Here is a 22595-nt window from a genome sequence, read left to right on the forward strand (position 1 = left end):
TTCAGCTGCCTGTGCAGAGTAATTACATGGTAATTTGCCAGATTTCACAGTTTCAAATTCAGTCGTTACAGCATAGCCTACGTTATTTTGTCCTGTTTGTGGATCTTTTGACGCAGATCCATCCACAAACAGGATATTGTCACAATTATCAAGCGGAACGTCCATCAAATCTGGACGCGGTGTGCACACCTGTTCAAGCAGTGACAGACAACAGTGATGTTCCTCGCCGTCCTCCTGTGTGGGCAGGAGGGTGGCAGGGTTCAGTGTTGTGCATCTTTTCACAGTTATGTTTGGCATGTCCAACAAAATTGTATGATACCTCAGCCATCGGGCTGTAGACAAATGTGATGTTCTCTGCTCCTGCAAAATCATGGACACCGCATGTGGGACCTCCAAAGTTAAATCAGCATAGCCTACAAACTCTCTTGAGGCCATGACGGCCAATTCAGCTGCCGCCACTGCCCGGAGACAGTGTGGCAATCCTTGAGCCACAGGATCGAGTTTTGTTGAAAAATAGGCCACAGGTCTCAATCGGTCACCATGTGTCTGCAGGAGGACAGAAGTCATATAACCATTCTTTTCATCAACCATCTGTGTGAACGGACGGTCCACATCCGGAAGGCCTAACGACGGAGCCATAGACAGTTGTGCTTTCATGTTATTAAATGCTGTTTCAGCTTCACTTGTCCAAACAAGTTTGTCACATGGCTTCAGCCCTTTCCCTGTTGTCAGGGCTCGTAAAGGCTGTTCTAAAATGGCATAATTGGGAATGAACGTACGACAATAAGCACACATTCCCAAAAATGACAACATCTGTTTTTTTGTTACGGGCTTTGGCACTTCTTTTATGGCCTGCACCCTCTTTTGTGACAGTGTTTTGCTGTTCTGTTTAATAACATGCCCCAGGAATGTTACTTCCTGTTTCACAAACTGCAGCTTTGAAAGGCTTGCCCTGTGCCCCTCCCTCTCAAGATGCTTCAGGAGAGTCAAAGTGTCAGACCTGCAAACAGACTCATTTACTGAACAGATTAAAAGGTCATCGACATAAGAGAGAAGTGCGGTTCCCTCTGTCAAAGTTAGATTATCAATACTTCTCCTGAGCGCCTCGTTATATATCGTTGGACTTTCGCAGTAGCCCTGACATAATCGAGTAAATGTGTAACCTTTACCATTGAAATCGAACGCAAACCAAAACTGGCTTTTCTCATCGACCGGAACACTAAAGAAAGCATTGGCCAAATCCACCACAGTGAAATACGTTGCATTTTGCGGAATTTGTGACAGGATAGTATACGGATTGGGCACTCTGGGAGCTCTTGCAATGACAGATGAATTTACCGCCCGGAGGTCCTGAACGAACCGCCATTCGATTGGATGATTTCTGTCACGTATCTTTTTTACAGGAAAAATTGGAGTTCTGACTGGTGAATCATCACAGGGCCTGATTATACCCTCTTTCAATAAAGCATCAAACACTGGTTTTATGCCCTCTAATGCTTCACGTTTCAGGGGATATTGCGCTTTACATGGTCTGAAATCAGATTTTGGTATAATTACCACTGGCTCACATCCTTTTATAAGCCCCACATCATATTTGGTTTTTGCCCACAATTTCGGTGATATTTGTGCCAAAGAAATATCAATTTCTGAAGCAGAAATATCCCCCTCCCCCTGTGCTGTCACATTTCTCCCAATAGCAGTCACATTTCTCAGGACCCCAACCTCAAAGTCACAGTTTGATTTAAATGCCCCCACACTCTCACTCTCTGCTGTCTGTGAATCAACTTTCACCCAGTCTGTGGCTAATAAACATTCTTTCACAAAAAAGCCCACATCTCTCCACTGCTGGCTTATGGTCTTCGACACAGATAAATGGCATACGGTGTTCTCTGTCATGAGATAACAACCTTTCTGACTCTCATTCAACACTGCAGACAGCGCACACACATTTTCATTCCAGAAAATCTTGTCAAATTTCACACTTTCATTTTCCACAGAATTAAACCACATCTTTTCAAAGTCTGAATCTCGCTCTGCCACGACATGTGATGTACAATGCATTTTATCATTGGTCATAAAATCTGTGTTGACTGGGTTTGTTCGACTTTTTGCCAATTTCAAAATTTTCTCTGCCCAATCAACATCTGTTACCTGCCATTCATATGCCCATTTCGGCTCAAATTTAGAACAAGTAATTTGTGGTGTTTCCTCAATGCTGATCCCATAGGGATCAGCAGAGAGGGACAAATTTAATTTGCACATCAAATCACGAGCCATCAGAGGTGCTGGACAGTTAGGGGACCACACAAACTCGTGGTTGAACAAACGACCGCTTTCTGTCTCGCACTCTAATGGTTCTGTTAACCGGTCAGAGAGCAAATGGCCCGAGGCCGATGTGCTTTCATACACTTTTCCGGTTAATTTCGGAACACATAGTAAATCACATGGTCGTAACGTGGACTGACAGGCTCCTGAATCCACAAGAAAATCGATTACTACCCCATTGACTAATATTGGATAAATTGGCATTTCAGAATACCCTGTGCTTTTGTACAACTTAACACGTTCATCAATCACACACAAAGATTTGCAAGGAGTTTTTTTTTCATTGCAGGTAGCAGAAAATAAATCAGTGTATATGTTTGTGTGTGCGTCGTGTTTGTGTGTGTTAGTAAAAATGATTTCACTTCCCTTTGCTGTAGCCAGAGATTGACTTCCTAGAGCTGAACCCTCTCCGTCCCGCTCTCCTGCCCTCTCGGTTCAATCAGACTTTATGTTCGGACACGCGCTGCTCCAGTGTCCGTCCTTCCTGCACACTCTGCATCTTGTACAGTCTCGGTGCGCGTGTGCATTTGTCGAGCAAACATAACAGTTCCATTTTCCTCCAGCAGCTTTTCCTCTCTGTCCCTTTCGATTAGCAGGGTTTGAATGGGAAAACGCAGGTTTGTTAGGTTGTTGTTGTTGCACAACTACCATTGTGAGGGGCTTTTTCTTGTCTTTCTTTTCCTCAAGCTCCTCTTCGGCGTGAATAGCGTGCTGCAGCGCTGAAGTCAAACGGCCGTTTTTCCACTCCACATAACTTGACTTTGTCCCTCTCTTGACTTCGGGTCTCAGTCCTCGCATAAAATATCCCATCAAATGACTCTCCCAAGTACTTGGTTTTGTTCCCCTATCTGCGGGCTCAAGTAAGCCACTGTACTGTGCAAATGTCTCAAAAAGTCTGAAATAATAGCTGCTTACCGATTCTTCTTTTTCTTGGATACAGCATGTGATTTTTTCAGTGTCCACACGCGGAGGAAAGGCTGTGCTGATGGCGGTGGAAAAATTTTCCACTTCTTTCTTGTATGAGTCGTTGCTTTCATGGTCCCAGTCTGCGTGCACCCTTCTCACGTCTGTTTTTGCCAGCTTTCCGGCCACTTTGCCCCACTTTACAGCGCCCATTTTCACAGTCAGCAGTCGTTTTAATTCTTGTGTGGTCGGGCTGAATTCTCTGCATATCGCAAGCAGTTCACTGGCAAACCGTTCACCCGCGTCTTGTGGGTCTGGTAGATGTGCCATAGCGTCCTTCATATCAGACATTGTCCAGGCTCTGAAGACTAGTATTGGCCCGTCCGTGCCAGCAACTTCAACCATCGGAGCCGTCACATTCGACATTTTGAATTTTGCCGCTGTAAAACTGACCTTTTCTGGCTTGGCTTGTGATCTTGTCAACATTTGCTGTTCGCTTGGTTCCGGTCTCCTCTCGCCTTCTTCGCTGCTTGTCGCGGTCCGTGCTGAGGAGTCTGTCTCCCCCTGCCGTACTGGCGGTGTTGGTAGTTGTGCTCGAAGATGTTCTGATAGTCTTTTTACCACTCGCTCAGCGGCTTCGGCTTCCGCTCGTGCTACTCTTGCATCTGCCTCTGCCTGCGCTGCTCTTTGGGCTGTCAATGTCAATTCAATTTGTGCTCTTGCTTCTGCGAGTTGTTCTTCTTGGGCTTCCATTCGGTGTGCCATTTGTTGTCTGCCCTGCTCCAGTTCTTGTGCGGTTCTCAGGGGTGGTGGAGAGCGGTCCAGATCGAGGTCCAGCTTGAGGGCCGTTATCTCTGCTACGGGATAATGATTTGTGTTGTAGGCAGGCGGCGGGGCCGTTGCCATCTCGGTCACATGTGGGGAAACACATACATTCGGTTCATTAGTAGTATTCTGTTCCAGTGGAACTGTCTTCACACATACAACATTCTTCACATCTTTCTCGCTGTTCCCCACTAGTTCTTTTTGTATCTGTTTTCGTTCTCGCCTGTCAGCCTCTTCTACCCAACACATTATAGTCTGTTCACACCCCTTGCATATATGTTTAACACACATACAGCAACCATTCTGTTTTCCCTCGTTCTTTTTTATTGATTCTTTTACGACATTAAGTCTTATCTTACTCAAAGTTCCCGCCTCGGGGAAATCGTGATATTTGATCAGTTTTTTTATGTCAACCATACATTTACCCCCATAATTATTTCTCATTTGACAGAATATAGGTGTGTAAAAATGGTCTAATTTACTATTAGATGACCCCATTTTTTGGCTGAATCTTCTCTCTTGGATTTTTTGCTTTTGACGCGCGTCTTATTTATCTGTCAAACGTCTTCGACAGATCCGGTACTGTCACCTTGGACCGACAAGGGTAGCAAATCTGCTCTGTAATTACGGTTTATTCAATCTCCTCACGCACCCAATCAATCAAGCGTGCACAAGAATTAGTTCAAGCGCGTTTCTTCCGTACGCTGTTTTACATAGAATTAACTCAAGCGCTTTTGCTGGACTTAATTAAGTTACAATCAAAGATTTTGAATAAACCAGTACTTCAGTTGTGACTCTTCCTGTTCACCTACGAGCAATTATGGTACTTCTGTTACCACCTACAGGAGCTTAGTTTTTTTTTTTTTTTTTTTATATAGAGATCGGTCTGATTCTGTCAGATCAATCTCTCCCTCAAAACTTACTCTGCTCGTACCAAAGAGACAAATTCAGCCAATATGGTTCATGTTCACTCACAATTATCAATTTACACTTAACATCAATAAAACAATTTGCAGTTTCTTACCCAGAGATGCTTTTTTTTTTCTTTTCTGTAATTGCCACGGATTCTTTTGATCCTAGTGGGATTTCTTCCTCTGGTCCTGAATGCGGGTATTGGCTCTCTCTCCCTTAATCTGTTGAGTTCTATCTCAAACTGTCGAGGTATGAGACTGGCCGCCTGGTGCTGCCAGGGTTGTGCACTTCCGTCAAATCCGTTCTCAGGACCAGGAGAAGAAGTTTCCGCATAAGATCCCACTTCTGACACCAATTTGTAAAAGCAATTTTCAGAGGTTAACAAAAACCAGCATCAAAAGGTGTAAGAAAACTTTCAAGAGGCAAATTGTAATAAAGAGAAAAGGTTTATTCTGTATGAGGATTCTTTTCACAAACCGCAGCTACCCAGTTTCGAAACAGAATGCCTGTTAGACTCAACAAAACATAGACATTTTATACAGCTCTCAGTCATCATAACCCCTCCTACCAAGTTTCTGTAATTTTCCTTAAAGATATCCTATATCTTTAACTGGTTTGGGCTGGTTTTCTACCCCCCTGGACAGGTCAAACTGTCCTTTGTCCCTGAAAAACCAAAAGGCCTTCATTTACAACCTAAATTACCTCCTGCTTCTCTCAGAAGGGGGTATGGGACTTTATTTTATTAGTAAATGACCCCCTGTATTCTCCTGACTAACTTACTTCTCGGGCTCTAGGTGTCTGTCTTCCTGGCCCATCTGGTTTTATTACGTTTGTTCTTTCCTGTTCCCCTTCAGCTGCCAGAAACCCTCACAGAAACACATGATTAAATGAAATTAACAGTTTGGAAACAAATGAATATAAGTAATACTGAATTTTTCTGTAACACCCACATTGGACATCCATGTTGCCGTGTTCTCAATCCCCCCAGCAAGTTTTTTGGTAACCTGTTATAACAAAAGTATATACATCATTAGCATATGTATTCTTATCAAACCCTAAAAGAACAAATGAGCTCAAGCTTATATAGGTTTACATTTACCTTAGTGGAATCAAGCTTCAGAATTCTGCCAAACTTTGAAGTGGTGACACCTTTGAGTTCATCAAGGTGACCGACAACATCGTTGGCATGCACTGTCTCGAACCACTGGGCCAGGGGCAAGGGAGAGAAGGGTGGTGGTGGTGGGGGATAAACAGCCTGGGACTGCTTCAGGCAGGATCTCTTGTGAATTTCACAATCTGTGAAATAGTCACAGGATCTCCTAGCCCACTCCTCACTGTGTGCCTCTTGAAAGGCCTGCTGCAGGTAACTGGAGCTATTCCCTGCTGTTCTAGGACGCAAAAGTGTCACACATTTTCTGTCCAGTGCCAAATGTGTAGTCAACACAGCAGGGAATTTGTTGCGGTTTAGAGGGGTCAAGTTGCTTTAAAATGTCACTACTCCAAGGACAGACAGGTTGTTTGCACTGGCTTCACCTTGGGTAATCTCCCCCTATTAAATAGTACTTGCTATCCACATCAATGACCTCTCTGACCTTGGTGTAAATGCCAGAGTGGTGCATCTTTCGGTTGCACAGAGTGCATTTCAGAGGGATGCCCCACATACGCATTGGTGCCCAGGAACATCCTCTGTCGAAAGTAATCATGTGGGTTTGGAGGTGCCACAGATCTGATTGGGCTTGGGGGGTGGTGCCAATTCTCCCTGACATTCTGTCTCAGCTGCCAACTTGCGTCATAGAGGATGTGGGCAATCCACTCCCGATCACCTGGCTTGATGACCCGGAGGAACGGCTTTGGCAAAAACCTGGCCCGCCTTACCTCTGGAAAGCACAGAGGGACTGGGAGCCCTGGTGCTGCTGGAGGAGGAGCAGAAGCAGGAGAAGGAAGAAGTGGTGTGCCACTCTGAGTCGCTGGTGCCATCTCAGATAGTGTGGAAGGGCTAGGAGCAGGAGCAACTTGGAGACAGATGGTTGGTGTCGTCTCTTGGGCTGTGAGGCAGACTGGAGCTGGAGCATCTCGGGGAGAGACGATTGGTGTCGGTGTCATCTCTTGGGCTGGGGTAGTGGACGGACGGGCTGAAGGTGTTAGAGGAGAAATGTTTGGGAGGTCTGTGGGAGATTTTGAGACATGACACTTCTCAAGGTGCTCTGATAACCTGACAGCACCCATGGCCTTTGTGCCGCAGTGCTCACACTGCTCCTGGACATGGAAGTCTGACAGGTGCTGAGTAAACTGGTCAAAGAGCACTTCCTGAGCACAAAGGGAGCATGTCATGGTATTATCACCGCTCCCTGTCTGCTATGGACCTGCTGCGGTCCCTGTCTGTTGTGGACCTGCTGCGGTCCCTGTCTGCTGTGGACCTGCTGCGGTCCTTGTCTGCTGTGGACCTGCTGCGGTCCCTGTCTGCTGTGGACCTGCTGCGGTGCTTGTCTGCTGTGGACCTGCTGCGGTTCCTGTCTGCTGTCCTGACTGAGGGAAACAATATTTTGTATTTACTCTCTATATCCTCTTATCCTCTAAATCACACAAAACTCTGCATCAAAACAGTGATTTGGAGAATCAAGCACAACGAAGAACCAGCCATGGGAAACAGCTGTAGAGGAAGCATTTGTCAGCATCTTTGTCTCATATCATATGTTTAAGGATTCAATGACATTACTTACATCATGGTAGCCACATTTGCAGGGGATCTTTTTCTCAAAAATGTCTTTTTTTCTGACCGTTAGGCCAAATGCAGGGGTCAGGGGACAATTCTTTATCCTCTCTAACATTGCCTTCCAACGTCTGCTCCCAGGTCTCTGGCCAGTGGAAAATTTATATTTCCCCTGGGCAAACAGCATCATGACGCCGGTCCAGAATGAATCTGGCTTTCCTTCCTTTGGCATCTCTATAGGACAAGAGGCAGTCATTAGGCTGTTGTAGGCAACATGTAGGTCTACATGCACAGACAGACAGACAGATAGATAGGAAATTAAGCAACTACAATATAAGGTTGTATGTTTTTTTCCACAGTCTCAACTAATTTGGTCAGGAATATTTCAAGTCTTAAGTTTCTGAGACACTGTTTCATTTATATTGTTATGCTAATGTGAAATAGTTTGTTCAGATCTCATCAGATGGCATGAACTCACACGGATGGTTGTCGGTTATTAAAAATGTAATCAAAACAGTTTAGTGATGAAAGAAATGGAAAAAAATGATACTCTCTCACTCACCATCTCTCTCTCTCTCACTCTCTCACACACACACACACACACACACACACACACACACACACACACACACACACACACACACACACACACACATTCACTCACTCACTCTCTCTTTGAAAAAAATGGCTGTTATTTTACAAACTGAAATTGTATGAGAACTGAACTGAAATCACAACACAAGCCAATCCTGTTTCTTCATGTTTGTTAAGAAATGATCATACCCACTCTTTCACTCACTCTTATTCTCTCTCACACACACTTTATAGCACTCTCTTTGAAAACAATTGGTATCTGAAATTGTATGATGAATGACATGAATATATATTAAAATATCCAATTCAGTTTACCTTGATGCCTATTTTCTGTGTCAATTTCTTGTCCTATTGCAATAGATGTTATATGGTCAGTTGGTGTAACCAATATTTTGTCTAAAAGACTAATATTTTACAAAAAAAGTTAATATGAATAATAATTTAATACTCTACTACACTGTAATAATGGGTGTTTAAACCATTTGTACTCAAATGGTCAAAGAATAGACATAAAACAAGATGTTTACAGCATATGGTCTTGCTCAGTACAACGAAAAACCCATATCATTTATAATAAAACATATTCTCATAGGATATTACTAAATAAACTACTAATTTCATGCAATTGCATGAACTCTAGGAGGTGTGAAATATTAGTTATTGGTCATTTTTTGTGGTTACACCATTTGACAGTTTAACGGGCTGTCAGTTCTATCTTTTGTTAAAAATAGTATAAATTTCATATTAAATAATAATTAACATAGCGATCAGGTTTCTGACCGTCTTATCAAACTTAGCAGCGACATTTAACACTTGACACAGACACAAAATCGAGCATCTCTGTTCTAGTTTAATTTGATGGACACAAGAAAGACACGCAAAAGACACTTAAAAAGTTCAGTAAAGAAAATAATTAACATTGCGATCAGCGTTATCTCTTAAGGTTTGTGACCGTCTTATCAAACTTCACGAAAAACATCCAAGGTTTGTCACAGCAGAAGTATTTACAAACACACCACATACTTTTACGATTTCATTTCAGTGATTTACATAATTTTAGTAAGTTCTACTTACTTTTAGTGTCGAGAGATATTCACCGCCGGTAAATAAAGTTACCTCAGAATGAACTGTGACATCGTCTCCATCAGTCAACAAATGAGAACACTGTGCGCACGGGGCCCTGTTTCGACGCATCTGATTGGCTCTTTTGCCCCCCTTGTAGCGGCAACTGTTTCGAAGCATATGATTGGCTCTTTTGCCCCGCTGTTGTTAGGAGTTAGGACACTGTTAGGAGTTGTTAGGACTTTGTTTGGACTTGTTAGGACTTTGTTTGGACTTGTTAGGACTTTGTTTGGACTTGTTAGGACTTTAGTTTTTTTGAATTTAGTGGAGGTTACGGCCACGACTACAAGCTGGCTGAAAGGGGCATGTCGTTTGGCTTGGTGCCTTGCAGCGTCGCTGCCCGAGGCCAGTGTAGATCAGCAAGAACTCAACAAGAAAACGTACCGCTCCACAAAAAGAGGCTTGTTCGCCCGAACAGGGACTTGAACGCTGGACCCTCAGATTAAAAGTCTGATGCTCTACCGACTGAGCTATCCGTGCTACTGACACCTAGCGATTAGAAAATATGCACACACCATATTCTCTCTGAAGCAAGATTCTTCCGAAATAAATAGGAGCGTTTCGTTTTCAGTCTTGTCTGAAAGAAAAGTCTGATGCTCTACAGACTGAGCTATCCGGGCTCTTGTTCGAGAAGCGTGCGTGCTGCGTGAGAACGCACAGCAAAATGAATCGTATTGGTGCAGAAAAAAGGGTGTCCTCCAATGCATTGCGTTTCCTTCTTCGAAGATTCAGAACGGCCGTCAAAACGTCTGCTATGTCAAAATATATTTGCAAATTAGTGGGAATGCAGCCTATTAGACTGATGATAATAGTCATTAAAGGAAAATAATGCTAGGAAAAAGAACAAAAACTCACTGCTACTTGTCTGGAAAGCCTCTTCACACGCTTCAATGCTGTTGACTTGCCGCGCTCTTATCGTTATTGTAAACTTGTGTCAAAGGCGCAGTTGTTTGTAGCAAATAGCAAGCCCGCGGCACTCAAGGTAACAGCTAGCGAGTGTACTGACACCTAGCGATTAGAAAATATACACGCACCATATTCTCTCTGAAGCAAGATTCTTCCTTAATAAATAGGAGCGTTTCGTTTTCAGTCTTTTCTATAAGGGTTCGAAAATGAGAGCTCATGCTTTCAAAGAATGTCCCAGTTTCAATTCCCTCGAACATCCAGAGCACATCAAGGGCACGCGCCGTGCACAAAAAGAGTAGTCCGAAGGACGGGGTGAGGAGAGGTGGTGACATGGAGCTCAATTTCAATGGCACCCAGAAAACCTTTCCGTGACCCGGACTCAAACCGTGGTTGCTGCGGCCACAACACAGAGGACTAACCACTATACGATCAAGGCGAGCTACCGGTCTACCCGACGTGTCCTTGACTACAAAGGCGTCGATGCCCGAGGCCAGTGTAGATCAGCAAGAACTCAGCAACAAAACGTACCGCTCCACAAAAAGAGGCTCCTTCGCCCGAACAGGGACTTGAACGCTGGACCCTCAGATTAAAAGTCTGATGCTCTACCTACTGAGCTACCCGGGCTCTTGCTCGAGAAGCGTGCGTGCTGCGTCGCAACGCACTGCAAAATGAATCGTATTGGCGCAGAAAAAAGAGTGTCCTCCAATGCATTGCGTTTCCTTCTTCGAAGATTCAGAACGGCCATCAAAACGTCTGCTATGTCAAAATATATTTGCAAATTTGTGGGAATGCAGCCTATTAGACTGATGATAATAGTCATTAAAGGAAAATAATGCTAGGAAAAAGAACAAAAACTCACTGCTACTTGTCTGGAAAGCCTCTTCACACGTTTCAATGCTGTTGACTGGCCGCGCTCTTATCGTTATTGTAAACTTGTGTCAAAGGCGCAGTTGTTTGTAGCAAATAGCAAGCCCGCGGCATGCTAGGTAACAGCCAGCGAGTGTACTGACACCTTGCGATTAGAAAATATACACGCACCATATTCTCTCTGAAGCGAACCGGGGTTGCTGCGGCCACAACGCAGAGTACTAACCACTATACGATCACGGCGAGCTACCGGTCTACCCGACGTGTTCCTGACTACAAAGGGGCCTTGTCATCTTTAGCTTGAAGACAAAACTGTTTCTTACCAACATAACTCTTTTCAAGGGTAATCCTGTAACAGCGACTTTTTTTCCTTTTATAAAGTTTAAGCTAGGCCTCCAGAAGGTTACAAACTAAAGCAGACGCACGCTGTCAACGTAGTCGGCAGGATTCTAACCTGCGCGGGGAGACCCCAATGGATTTCTAGTCCATCGCCTTAACCACTCGGCCACGACTACAAGCTGGCCGAAAGGGGCCTGTCGTTTGGCTTCGTCCCTTGCAGCGTCGCTGCCCGAGGCCAGTGTAGATCAGCAAGAACTCAACAACAAAACGTACCGATCCACAAAAAGATGCTCGTTCGCCCGAACAGGGACTTGAACCCTGGACCCTCAGATTAAAAGTCTGATGCTCTACCGACTGAGCTACCCGGGCTCTTGCTCGAGAAGCGTGCGTGCTGCGTGGGAACGCACAGCAAAATGAATCTTATTGGCGCAGAAAAAAGAGTGTCCGCCAATGCATTGCGTTTCCTTCTTCGAAGATTCAGAACGGCCGTCAAAACGTCTGCTATGTCAAAATATATTTGCAAATTAGTGGGAATGCAGCCTATTAGACTGCTGATAATAGTCATTAAAGGAAAATAATGCTAGGAAAAAGAACAAAAACTCACTGCTACTTGTCTGGAAAGCCTCTTCACACGCTTCAATGCTGTTGACTTGCCGCGCTCTTATCGTTATTGTAAACTTGTGTCAAAGGCGCAGTTGTTTGTAGCAAATAGCAAGCCCGCGGCACGCTAGGTAACAGCCAGCGAGTGTACTGACACCTAGAGATTAGAAAATATACACGCACCATATTCTCTATGAAGCAAGATTCTTCCAAAATAAATAGGAGCGTTTCGTTTTCAGTCTTTTCTCTAAGGGTTCGAACCTGAGAGCTCATGCTTTCAAAGAAGGTCCCAGTTTCAATTCCCTCGAACATCCAGAGCACATCAAGGGTATGCGCCGAGCAAAAAAAGAGTAGTCCGAAGGACGGGGCTGAGGAGAGGTGGTGACATGGAGCTCAATTTCAATGGCACCCAGAAAACCTTTCCGTGACCCGGATTCGAACCGGGGTTGCTGCGGCCACAACGCAGAGTACTAACCACTATACGATCACGGCGAGCTACCGGTCTACCCGCCATGTCCTTGACTACAAAGGCGTCGCTGCCCGAGGCCAGTCAAAATATATTTGCAAATTAGTGGGAATGCAGCCTATTAGACTGCTGATAATAGTCATTAAAGGAAAATAATGCTAGGAAAAAGAACAAAAACTCACTGCTACTTGTCTGGAAAGCCTCTTCACACGTTTCAATGCTGTTGACTGGCCGCGCTCTTATCGTTATTGTAAACTTGTGTCAAAGGCGCAGTTGTTTGTAGCAAATAGCAAGCCCGCGGCACGCTAGGTAACAGCCAGCGAGTGTACTGACACCTAGCGATTAGAAAATATACACGCACCATATTCTCTCTGAAGCAAAATTCTTCCGAAATAAATGGGAGCGTTTCGTTTTCACTCTTTTCTCTAAGGGTTCAAACCTGAGAGCTCATGCTTTCAAAGAAGGTCCCAGTTTCAATTCACTCGAACATCCAGAGCACATCAAGGGCACGCGCCGTGCACAAAACGAGTAGTCTGAACCGGGGTTGCTGCGGCCACAACGCAGAGTACTAACTACTATACGATCACGGCGAGCTACCGGTCTACCGGACGTGTCCCTGACTACAAAGGGGCCTTGTCATCTTTAGCTTGCAGACAAAATGGTTTCTTACCAACATAACTCTTTTCAAGGGTAATCCTGTAACAGTGACTTTTTTTCCTTTTATAAAGTTTAAGCTAGGCCTCCAGAAGGTTACAAACTCAACGTAGTCGGCAGGATTCGAACCTGCGCGGGGAAAACCCCAGTGGATTTCTAGTCCATCACCTTAACCACTCGGCCACGACTACAAGCTGGATGAAAGGGGCATGTCGTTTGCCTTGGTGCCTTGCAGCGTCGCTGCCCGAGGCCAGTATAGATCAGCAAGAACTCAACAACAAAACGTACCGCTACACAAAAAGAGGCTCATTCGCCCAAACAGGGACTTGAACCCTAGACCCTCATATTAAAAGTCTGATGCTCTACCGACTGAGCTATCTGGGCTCTTACTCGAGAAGCGTGCGTGCTGCGTAGGAACGCACAGCAAAATGAATCGTATTGGTGCAGAAAAAAGAGTGTCCTTCAATGCATTGCGTCTCATTCTTCGAAGATTCAGAACGGCCGTCAATACGTCTGCTATGTCAAAATATATTTGCAAATTAGTGGGAAAGTTGCCTATTAGACTGATGATAATAGTCATTAAAGGAAAATAATGCTAGGAAAAAGAACAAAAACTCACTGCTACTTGTCTGGAAAGCCTCTTCACACTCTTCAATGCTGTTGACTTGCCGCGCTCTTATCGTTATTGTAAACTTGTGTCAAAGGCGCAGTTGTTTGTAGCAAATAGCAAGTCCTCGGCACTCTAGGTAACAGCCAGCGAGTGTACTGACACCTAGCGATTAGAAAATATACACGCACCATATTCTCTCTGAAGCAAGATTCTTCCGAAATAAATAGGAGCGTTTCGTTTTCAGTCCTTTCTCTAAGGGTTCGAACCTGAGAGCTCATGCTTTCAAAGAAGGTCCCAGTTTCAATTCACTCGAACATCCAGAGCACATCAAGGGCACGCGCTGTGCACAAAAATAGTAGTCTGAAGGACGGGGTGAGGAGAGGTGGTGACATGGAGCTCAATTTCATTGGCACCCAGAAAAACTTGCCATGAACCGGATTCGCTGCGGCCATATTGCAGAGTACTAACAACTATATGATAACTGCGAGCTACCGGTCTACCCGACGTGTCCCTGACTACCAAGGGGCCTTGTCATCTTTAGCTTGCAGACTAAACTGTTTCTTACCAAACATAACTCTTTTCAAGGGTAATCCTGTAACAGTGACTTTTTTTCCTATTATAAAGTTTAAGCTAGGCCTCCAGAAGGTTACAAACTAAAGCAGGCGTATGCTGTCAACGTAGTCGGCAGAATTCGAACCTGCGTGGGGAGACCCCAATGGATTTCAAGTCCATCACCTTAACCACTCGGCCACGACTTCAAGCTGGCTGAAAGGGGCATGTGACCCGTGATTCGAACCGGGGTTGCTGCGGCCACAACGCAGAGTACTAACCACTATACAATCACGGCGAGCTACCGGTCTACCCGACGTTTTCCTGACTACAAAGTGGCCTTGTCATCTTTAGCTTGCAGACAAAACTGTTTCTTACCAACATAACTCTTTTCAAGGGTAATCCTGTAACAGTGACTTTTTTTCCTTTTATAAAGTTTAAGCTAGGCCTCCAGAAGGTTACAAACTAAAGCAGGCGCATGCTATAAACGTAGTGGGCAGGATTCGAACCTGCGCGGGGAGACCCCAATGGATTTCTAGTCCATCGCCTTAACCACTCGGCCACGACTACAAGCTGGCTGAAAGGGGCATGTCGTTTGGCTTGGTGCCTTGCAGCGTCGCTGCCCGAGGCCAGTGTAGAGCAGCAAGAACTCAACAACAAAACGTACCGCTCCACAAAAAGAGGCTCGTTCGCCCGAACAGGGACTTGAACCCTGGACCCTCAGATTAAAAGTCTGATGCTCTACCGACTGAGCTATCCGGGCTCTTGTTCGAGAAGCGTGCGTGCTGCGTGGGAACGCACAGCAAAATTAATCGTATTGGCGCAGAAAAAAGAGTGTCCTCCAATGCATTGAGTTTCCTTCTTCGAAGATTCAGAATGGCCGTCAAAACGTCTGCTATGTCAAAATATATTTGCAAATTAGTGGGGATGCATTCTATTAGACTAATGATAAATGATTTCCATTACACGAGAGTAGGTGTTAAAACTTCATGCTGATTTGTACTCGGCTTTCGCCAAGATAATCACCAACTAAGACGTAGTTTTTCAGTAACCTATGCTTCTCCATCCATTTACACTTCTTTCCATCTGGTGACGTGAATCTCCTTCTGTCTGGTGTTAATAGTGTATTGCACGTCAGCACACACAACGGCTGCAACCACAGTGTGGTCCCCCCATAACAACCCTCTGGATTGAGCGGAGTAGGGAACATCTCTTGGGTCTTCAAGTGGGCACCTTCCATCCTCAGTGTTTCGTCGACTAGCCCACGACACCTCAAGAGGGCTCGACAGTGACTCTGGCGTCCCAGAGTCACCCCCCTCCGTCCCCCACTCAACTCAGCCCAGCTTACTGACCTCTACTTCCCTCTTGCTGCTGAGACCTATCCACAATCTCTCCGCAACCCAACCATACGCGCCGACCCGTTTGACTAAGGCTGTCGAGCTCCACTGGTGGGTTAATATGCAGTTTCAGTGGCAACGGTTCCGTATGGCCTACCACCTACCACAAAACACAATATCTGCCCAACCACCCCTCATTCACGCAATATACACAGGAACGTAATGACTGTAAATACTATACAACCTATACAAATAAACCAACAGTTGCTGCTGAGACCTAACCATAATCTCACAATCTCTCCGCAACCCAACCATGTGCGCCAACCCGTTTGACTAAGGCTGTCGAGCCCCACTGGTGCGTTAATATGCAGTTTCAGTGGCAACGGTTCCGTATGGCATACCACCTAACGCAAAACACAATATCTGCCCAACCACCCGTCATTCGTGCAATATACGCAGGAACGTAATGACTGTAAATACTATACAACCTATACAAATAAACCAACAGACTCTTCAAGTTTTCAAGAAATCTACGAAACCGTAGCATGGCGGCCTGTACACAGCCAGCTAGAATCTTTCCGTCTCAACCACAGCTAGTTGCTGCTCCTTTCTGCTGCTTCAGATAAGTTCTTTACTGTGCGACGCAACTCTTGGCCACTGAATCCGACGTCTCTGAGGAACCGGGTTGTAGAGTGTGCCACAAAACCTCGACAACCCACTTCCATTGGATAAACCTGGACTCTCCATCCTCGCTGTTCTGCCTCAGTGGCCAGATGAGCATACCGCAGTTTCTTCCTCTCATATGCCTCATCTACTGCATCCTCCCATGGCACTGTTAACTCTATCAGTTGAACAATGCGTGCTGATCCAGACCACAAAACAATATCTGGTCGTAGGTAAGTGGTGGCAATCTCAGGTGGAAAAATAAGCCGTTGATCAAGATCAGCCAGCATCTTCCAGTCCCTAGCAGCTTCCAGTTGTCCTGGGCGAGAATTGGTGTTAGCACCTTTTCTTGGTGGTTGCTCGCCTGGGCGGAGGAATATTGTCTTCTGCGTGTAATGTTTTGCTAGAACAGGCGGCAACTTATTGGTCATACTACGGTTGCCTTCCAATGCTAAAGCCAGACATCGCAATACTTGGTCATGGCGCCAAGTAAACCGACCCTGGCTAAGAGCCACCTTACATCCTGTCAAAATGTGCCTTAATGTGGCAGGTGATGAACACAAAGGACAAGAGGGATATCTCCTACCCAGAGGTTTAGGTTCTGCGGTGATGGGAGAACATCATATGTTGACCTAATAAGGAAACTGATCCTACTCTCTTCCATTGACCAAAGGTCTTGCCAGCCCATTTTGCGTTGTTCCACACTCTCCCATCTCATCCACTCTCCCTGCTTGGCCTGGGAAATGGCCTTTATACATCTCATCCTCTCCTCCTGCTTTCGCACCTCGTTGACTACCAGCTTCCTCCTTTGAGCTGGGCCTGCCTTGTGCCATTTAGAAGGAGCTAAACTGAGCCCAAAACCCCCTCTTCCATGCTGTACCTGTCCCACGATATCCCCAATTGGAAGGTCAGCCTTTGCCTCTACTACAGATTTCTTTGCTGACCACTTTCTACCAGTTTTTACCACAGGGGCTGCCTCCCTTACACATTTGTCGCGTGACTCTGCTAAAGTCATTTCCAGTCTGACCTTGGCACACTTAAACTCCTCAGTTAAAGCAGAGACTGGCAGCTGCAATACTCCCTTACTATAAAGTCCCACTCTGCTGAGGCAGCGTGGAACTCCCAACCATTTCCTGATGTATGAACTTATTAACGCTTCCAGCTTATCCACTGTTGTCAAAGAAACCTCGTACACAGTCAGTGGCCACAGCAACCTTGGCAGTAGACTGAAGGGGGTGGATTGGTATCCACTGCTGCTTCAATGTATATGTAATGATTGATTATAATTAAGGTATTAATCAATATTTTTCCTTCTAAATATCAAATGAGTTGAATGACTTCTCTGGAGATTTTACTTTATTTATATAAGTTACCAGTGTGATTACTGAAATGTTCTTTTCATGTATTCTTTAATGTCTGTATTTGATATCTGAATGCAGTGCTTGCTTATTTAACCCAGCTTCCAGAAATGAAATAGGGACTTGTTTTGTGTTTGAGAAAGGTCTTCAATGTGTTAAAACATGTAGGGGTCATTGAAGCCAATAGTTTAAGGGGTCATTTCTTTGTTAAAGCCTTTCTTTCCAGTTAGACTAAAGTTTAGCTATCCTTGAGAGAAAGAACGCATTATCTTGATGTTTTGAGAGGACTCTCCTGTTTATAGTGAGAGCCCGGCCAAATCCAACCTTGGAAAAGCGGTGTGTCGGTGTGTGTGTTAGTCTTCTTGGTTACAGGTTAAGGAACCACTGGCATTATTGGAGATTGACTGAGTTGTTGTTCTGGACATGCTGGCGCCCAGCAACCCAAATCTGCGACCTGGAAGGTCATGACGTGCCTAACTTCAGCTGCATAATTGATGGAGATATGCTTCAGTCTATCTGTATATGTGTGGAAAATTACTGTGTTTATCTATTTCATAGCCAATGAGAATCATTCATCCTGTAAGCAATGACGTAGCTTAGACCTTGGAAATCGTATAACTGCTGTGATCTTTGTAACTGTAAGCGGGGCGGCCTACGAACTCCTGTGCGAGTATTGAAGCTGACTTCTGCTGATGAAACTGCAAACTATCTTCAGTAAATATTTTCTTAAATTTTTTAGAATTCTGACTCTGGGTCTTCATTCTTCATATCTGGTTCTGGGTCTTTAACTGTACACCCCTTACAAGAACAAACTGAAAGCACCAGAGTTTCAGTTTGCCTGGTAGAGCACAGCTGTTTATGCTCTTCAACCCTTCCACTGCTTGTCGTCTAACTTCTCCCACTCGAACTGTGTCCTTTAGATCCCCATCGTACCATCTCCCTAGACTCTTCACTGGCTTCTGAGAAACTGTTGGTATTGCCTCACCATTAATGAAGAATGTTTTATCTACTACCTTGCTTTAATTATTGAGATTCTCCTTGATTTAGAGGGCTTAAATTGCATTCGTGCCCATTCAATATTATCTGTTAACTTCCCCAATAACCGATTAGTGCAGGCTACCGTTGTAGTCATGGTTGTCATGTCATCCATGTATGATCTGATTGGTGGTAGTCGCATCCCAGAAGCCAATCACTCTCCTCCTACTACCCATTTTGATGCCCTAATGATTACTTCCATTGCCATGGTAAAAGCCAGTGGAGAAATGGTGCATCCTGCCATTATTCCAACCTCTAAGCATTGCCATGTAGTGCTGAATTCTGGAGTTGAGAAACTAAATTGAAAATCTCCAAAATAGGCTTTCACTAAATTTGTAATCGACATCGGTACCCTGAAAAAACCAAATGATGCCCAAAGAAGCTCATGCGGCACTGAACCATATGCATTAGCCAAATCCAGGAATGTCACGTGGAGATCCCTCCTCTCCATTTTAGATGATTGAATTCGTTGCCAGATAACACTGATGTGTTCTAAGCATCCTGAGAATCCTGGAATGCCCGCTTTTTGAACTGAAGTGTCAATGAAGCCATTCTTTAATAGCTAGGTTGACAATCTCTGAGCAATAATGCTGAAGAAAATCTTGCCTTCGACGTTTAATAGTGAAATAGTGCGAAACTGACTGATGCTTGTAGCATCTTTTTCTTATAGTAATTAATAATAGTAATTAAAGGAAAATAATGCTAGGAAAAAGAACAAAAACTCACTGCTACTTGTCTGGAAAGCCTCTTCACACGCTTCAATGCTGTTGACTTGCCGCGCTCTTATCGTTATTGTAAACTTGTGTCAAAGGCGCAGTTGTTTGTAGCAAATAGCAAGCCCGCGGCACTCTAGGTAACAGCCAGCGAGTGTACTGACACCTAGCGATTAGAAAATATACATGCACCATATTCTCTCTGAAGCGAACCGGGGTTGCTGCGGCCACAACGCAGAGTACTAACCACTATACGATCACGGCGAGCTACCGGTCTACCCGACGTGTCCCTGACTACAAAGGGGCCTTGTCATCTTTAGCTTGCAGACAAAACTGTTTCTTACCAACATAACTCTTTTCAATGGTAATCCTGTAACAGTGACTTTTTTTTCCTTTTATAAAGTTTAAGCTAGGCCTTCAGGAGGTTACAAACTAAAGCAGGCGCAAGCTGTCAACGTAGTCGGCAGGATTCGAACCTGCGCGGGGAGACCCCAATGGATTTCTAGTCCATCACCTTAACCACTCGGCCACGACTGCAAGCTAGCTGAAGGGAGCATGTCGTTTGGCTTGGTGCCTTGCAGCGTCGCTGCCCGAGGCCAGTGTAGATCAGTAAGAACTCAACAACAAAACGTACCACTCCACAAAAAGAGGCTCGTTCGCCCGAACAGGGACTTTAACCCTGGACCCTCAGATTAAAAGTCTGATGCTCTACCGACTGAGCTATCTGGGCTCTTACTCAAGAAGCGTGCGTGCTACGCGGGAACGCACAGCAAAATGAATCGTATTGGCGCAGAAAAAAGAGTGTCCTCCAATGCATTGCGTTTCATTCTTCGAAGATTCAGAACGGCCGTCAATACGTCTGCTATGTCAAAATTTATTTGCAAATTAGTGGGAATGCAGCCTATTAGGCTGATGATAACAGTCATTAAAGGAAAATAATGCCAGGAAAAAGAACAAAAACTCACTGCTACTTGTCTGGAAAGCCTCTTCACACGCTTCAATGCTGTTGACTTGCCTGCGCTCTTATCGTTATTGTAAACTTGTGTCAAAGGCGCAGTTGTTTGTAGCAAATAGCAAGCCCGCGGCACTCTAGGTAACAGCCAGCGAGTGTACTGACACCTAGAGATTAGAGAATATACACGCACCATATTCTCTCTGAAGCAAGATTCTTCCGAAATAAATAGGAGCGTTTCGTTTTCAGTCTTTTCTCTAAGGGTTCGAACCTGAGAGCTCATGCTTTCAAAGAATGTCCCAGTTTCAATTCACTTGAACATCCAGAGCACATCAAGGGCACGCGCCGTGCACAAAAAGAGTAGTCCGAAGGACGGGGTGAGGAGAGGTGGTGACATGGAGCTCAATTTCAATGGCACCCCGAAAACCTTGCCGTGACCCGGATTCGAACCGGGGTTGCTGCGGCCACAACGCAGAGTACTAACCACTATACGATCACGGCGAGCTACCGGTCTGCAGACAAAATGGTTTCTTACCAACATAACTCTTTTCAAGGGTAATCCTGTAACAGTGACTTTTTTTCCTTTTAAAATTTTTTAAGCTAGGCCTCCAGAAGGTTACAAACTCAACGTAGTCGGCAGGATTCGAACCTGCGCGGGGAAACCCCAATGGATTTCTAGTCCATCGCCTTAACCACTCGGCCAAGGAAGAGGCAAAAGAGACTGCTTGGGGGGGGGGGGGGGTGGAGAGAAGAAAAGAGGGAGGAAAGGGAGAAAAAGAAGAGGAGAAAAAAGGAGCAAAACGTACAATATATCAATTTTTATCTACTTTCTTATCTTCTCAACATTGTTTACACACAGTTCTGCACTTATTGCAAGGTTTGCAAATAGCATCACTTCATCACTTTAATTAAAGTATCATCACTTTAATTTCATGTCTCTTGCGGGATTCGAACCTATGCCGTGGCAATATCGCTTGCATCTTCGCTTGTTCTCTAGTCTCGTAGTGCATTCCGGAAGTACTACATGCAGTGCATTGTGGGTAACGTAGTCATTTTTAACACAGGAACTCTTTTCCATATAAATCCCTACAGTAGTAACCCTGTGATTATGCAATTATGCACATGAATGCATTTAAAGCAAACGCTCTTGTAAGTAAACATATTTTGTGATGTTAACAAATCAATATTCAAATAATTAACTCAAAATGTCACATGCTACATTTAAAGCTATAACAGTATTAACAGTGTATAAATGTAAATAACTCTCCCATCATGTTTCCCCTCCTTTTTTTGTAAACTCAATTATTTGAAAGACTACATCTGTGCAGCACAAGTGAATAAAACATATTCCAAATTGAGTGTTGGGTTTTGTGAATAAATGTAAAATGATTCTGCAAGTAATTCTGGCTTTAGTTTTAACAATTACATTCAATGGTTGACACTCACTGTCCTGGTATTCAAGAGGAAATTACTTAAAAACGTGAAGACTGTTATTGGCTCCAATAAAATTATTAAACTTTATTGTAACAGACAGACAAGTAATGGTGACAGCAATTATACACTCTTCCTCCAGTCATCCAGGGTCAGTCCTGATGCTGGACAGTACCACTGCCCCTTCAGCTGGGTGTGTCCAGTCCTTTTATTTTGTCCTGTCCAAACCCCTTGCAGGTGTAGTGGTACTTTTCGTTTGTCAGCCTCTTCCGTGGCGGTTCCCCCTTTGACACTAGCTCCTCATCCTCATGGGCAGCTTTTTTCAGCTATTGGAACATGTCTCAATAAACGTAAACTATTAGAGATTGCAATGAATCTATCATATATATAAAATCAGATACAAATAGGATTGGTATGAATAATAATGCTTTGTTATTAACAAAATGTTATGATAATAATTATGACCGCCGCTACATCTTGTAATAATAATGAGAAAAGAAGGAGAAAATGCATATTAAATTATGTCATAAATTATTTTTTAATTAAATACTGATTGGGCCAACAAGTTGCACACTCTTGCCAGGATTTGCACCTGGAGTCTCCCACCCAAAGGATGGACGTGTTACTATTACACCACAAGAGTTGTTTTTTTTGTTTGTTTTTTGAAATAGTTGCATCAGCAACTATCCTATGTATTTTGTTTTTTGAAAATAGTTGCAACAGC

At 44.4% G+C, this 22595-nt stretch overlaps 9 non-coding genes across 9 annotated transcripts; all 9 read right to left on the reverse strand.

The window, feature by feature from the left end:
- Positions 1-11597: 11597 nt before the first annotated feature.
- Positions 11598-11679, reverse strand: trnas-aga (transfer RNA serine (anticodon AGA)). Its single transcript has one exon. It is a non-coding gene; the product is annotated as a tRNA-Ser (tRNA).
- Positions 11680-11799: 120 nt separating this feature from the next.
- On the reverse strand, positions 11800-11872 carry trnak-uuu (transfer RNA lysine (anticodon UUU)). Its single transcript has one exon. It is a non-coding gene; the product is annotated as a tRNA-Lys (tRNA).
- Positions 11873-13331: 1459 nt separating this feature from the next.
- On the reverse strand, positions 13332-13414 carry trnas-aga (transfer RNA serine (anticodon AGA)). Its single transcript has one exon. It is a non-coding gene; the product is annotated as a tRNA-Ser (tRNA).
- Positions 13415-14509: 1095 nt separating this feature from the next.
- Positions 14510-14591, reverse strand: trnas-uga (transfer RNA serine (anticodon UGA)). Its single transcript has one exon. It is a non-coding gene; the product is annotated as a tRNA-Ser (tRNA).
- Positions 14592-14870: 279 nt separating this feature from the next.
- On the reverse strand, positions 14871-14952 carry trnas-aga (transfer RNA serine (anticodon AGA)). The gene has a single exon. It is a non-coding gene; the product is annotated as a tRNA-Ser (tRNA).
- A 120-nt stretch (positions 14953-15072) lies between these two features.
- trnak-uuu (transfer RNA lysine (anticodon UUU)) lies at positions 15073-15145 on the reverse strand. Its single transcript has one exon. It is a non-coding gene; the product is annotated as a tRNA-Lys (tRNA).
- A 4798-nt stretch (positions 15146-19943) lies between these two features.
- Positions 19944-20025, reverse strand: trnas-aga (transfer RNA serine (anticodon AGA)). The gene has a single exon. It is a non-coding gene; the product is annotated as a tRNA-Ser (tRNA).
- A 120-nt stretch (positions 20026-20145) lies between these two features.
- trnak-uuu (transfer RNA lysine (anticodon UUU)) lies at positions 20146-20218 on the reverse strand. Its single transcript has one exon. It is a non-coding gene; the product is annotated as a tRNA-Lys (tRNA).
- Positions 20219-20869: 651 nt separating this feature from the next.
- trnah-gug (transfer RNA histidin (anticodon GUG)) lies at positions 20870-20941 on the reverse strand. The gene has a single exon. It is a non-coding gene; the product is annotated as a tRNA-His (tRNA).
- Between the last annotated feature and the right edge of the window lie 1654 nt (positions 20942-22595).

Source organism: Siphateles boraxobius, unplaced genomic scaffold (genome assembly GCF_051911475.1).
Source record: "Siphateles boraxobius isolate OS27281-9 unplaced genomic scaffold, OSU_SipBor_1 63, whole genome shotgun sequence".
Taxonomy (NCBI): Eukaryota; Metazoa; Chordata; class Actinopteri; order Cypriniformes; family Leuciscidae; genus Siphateles; species Siphateles boraxobius.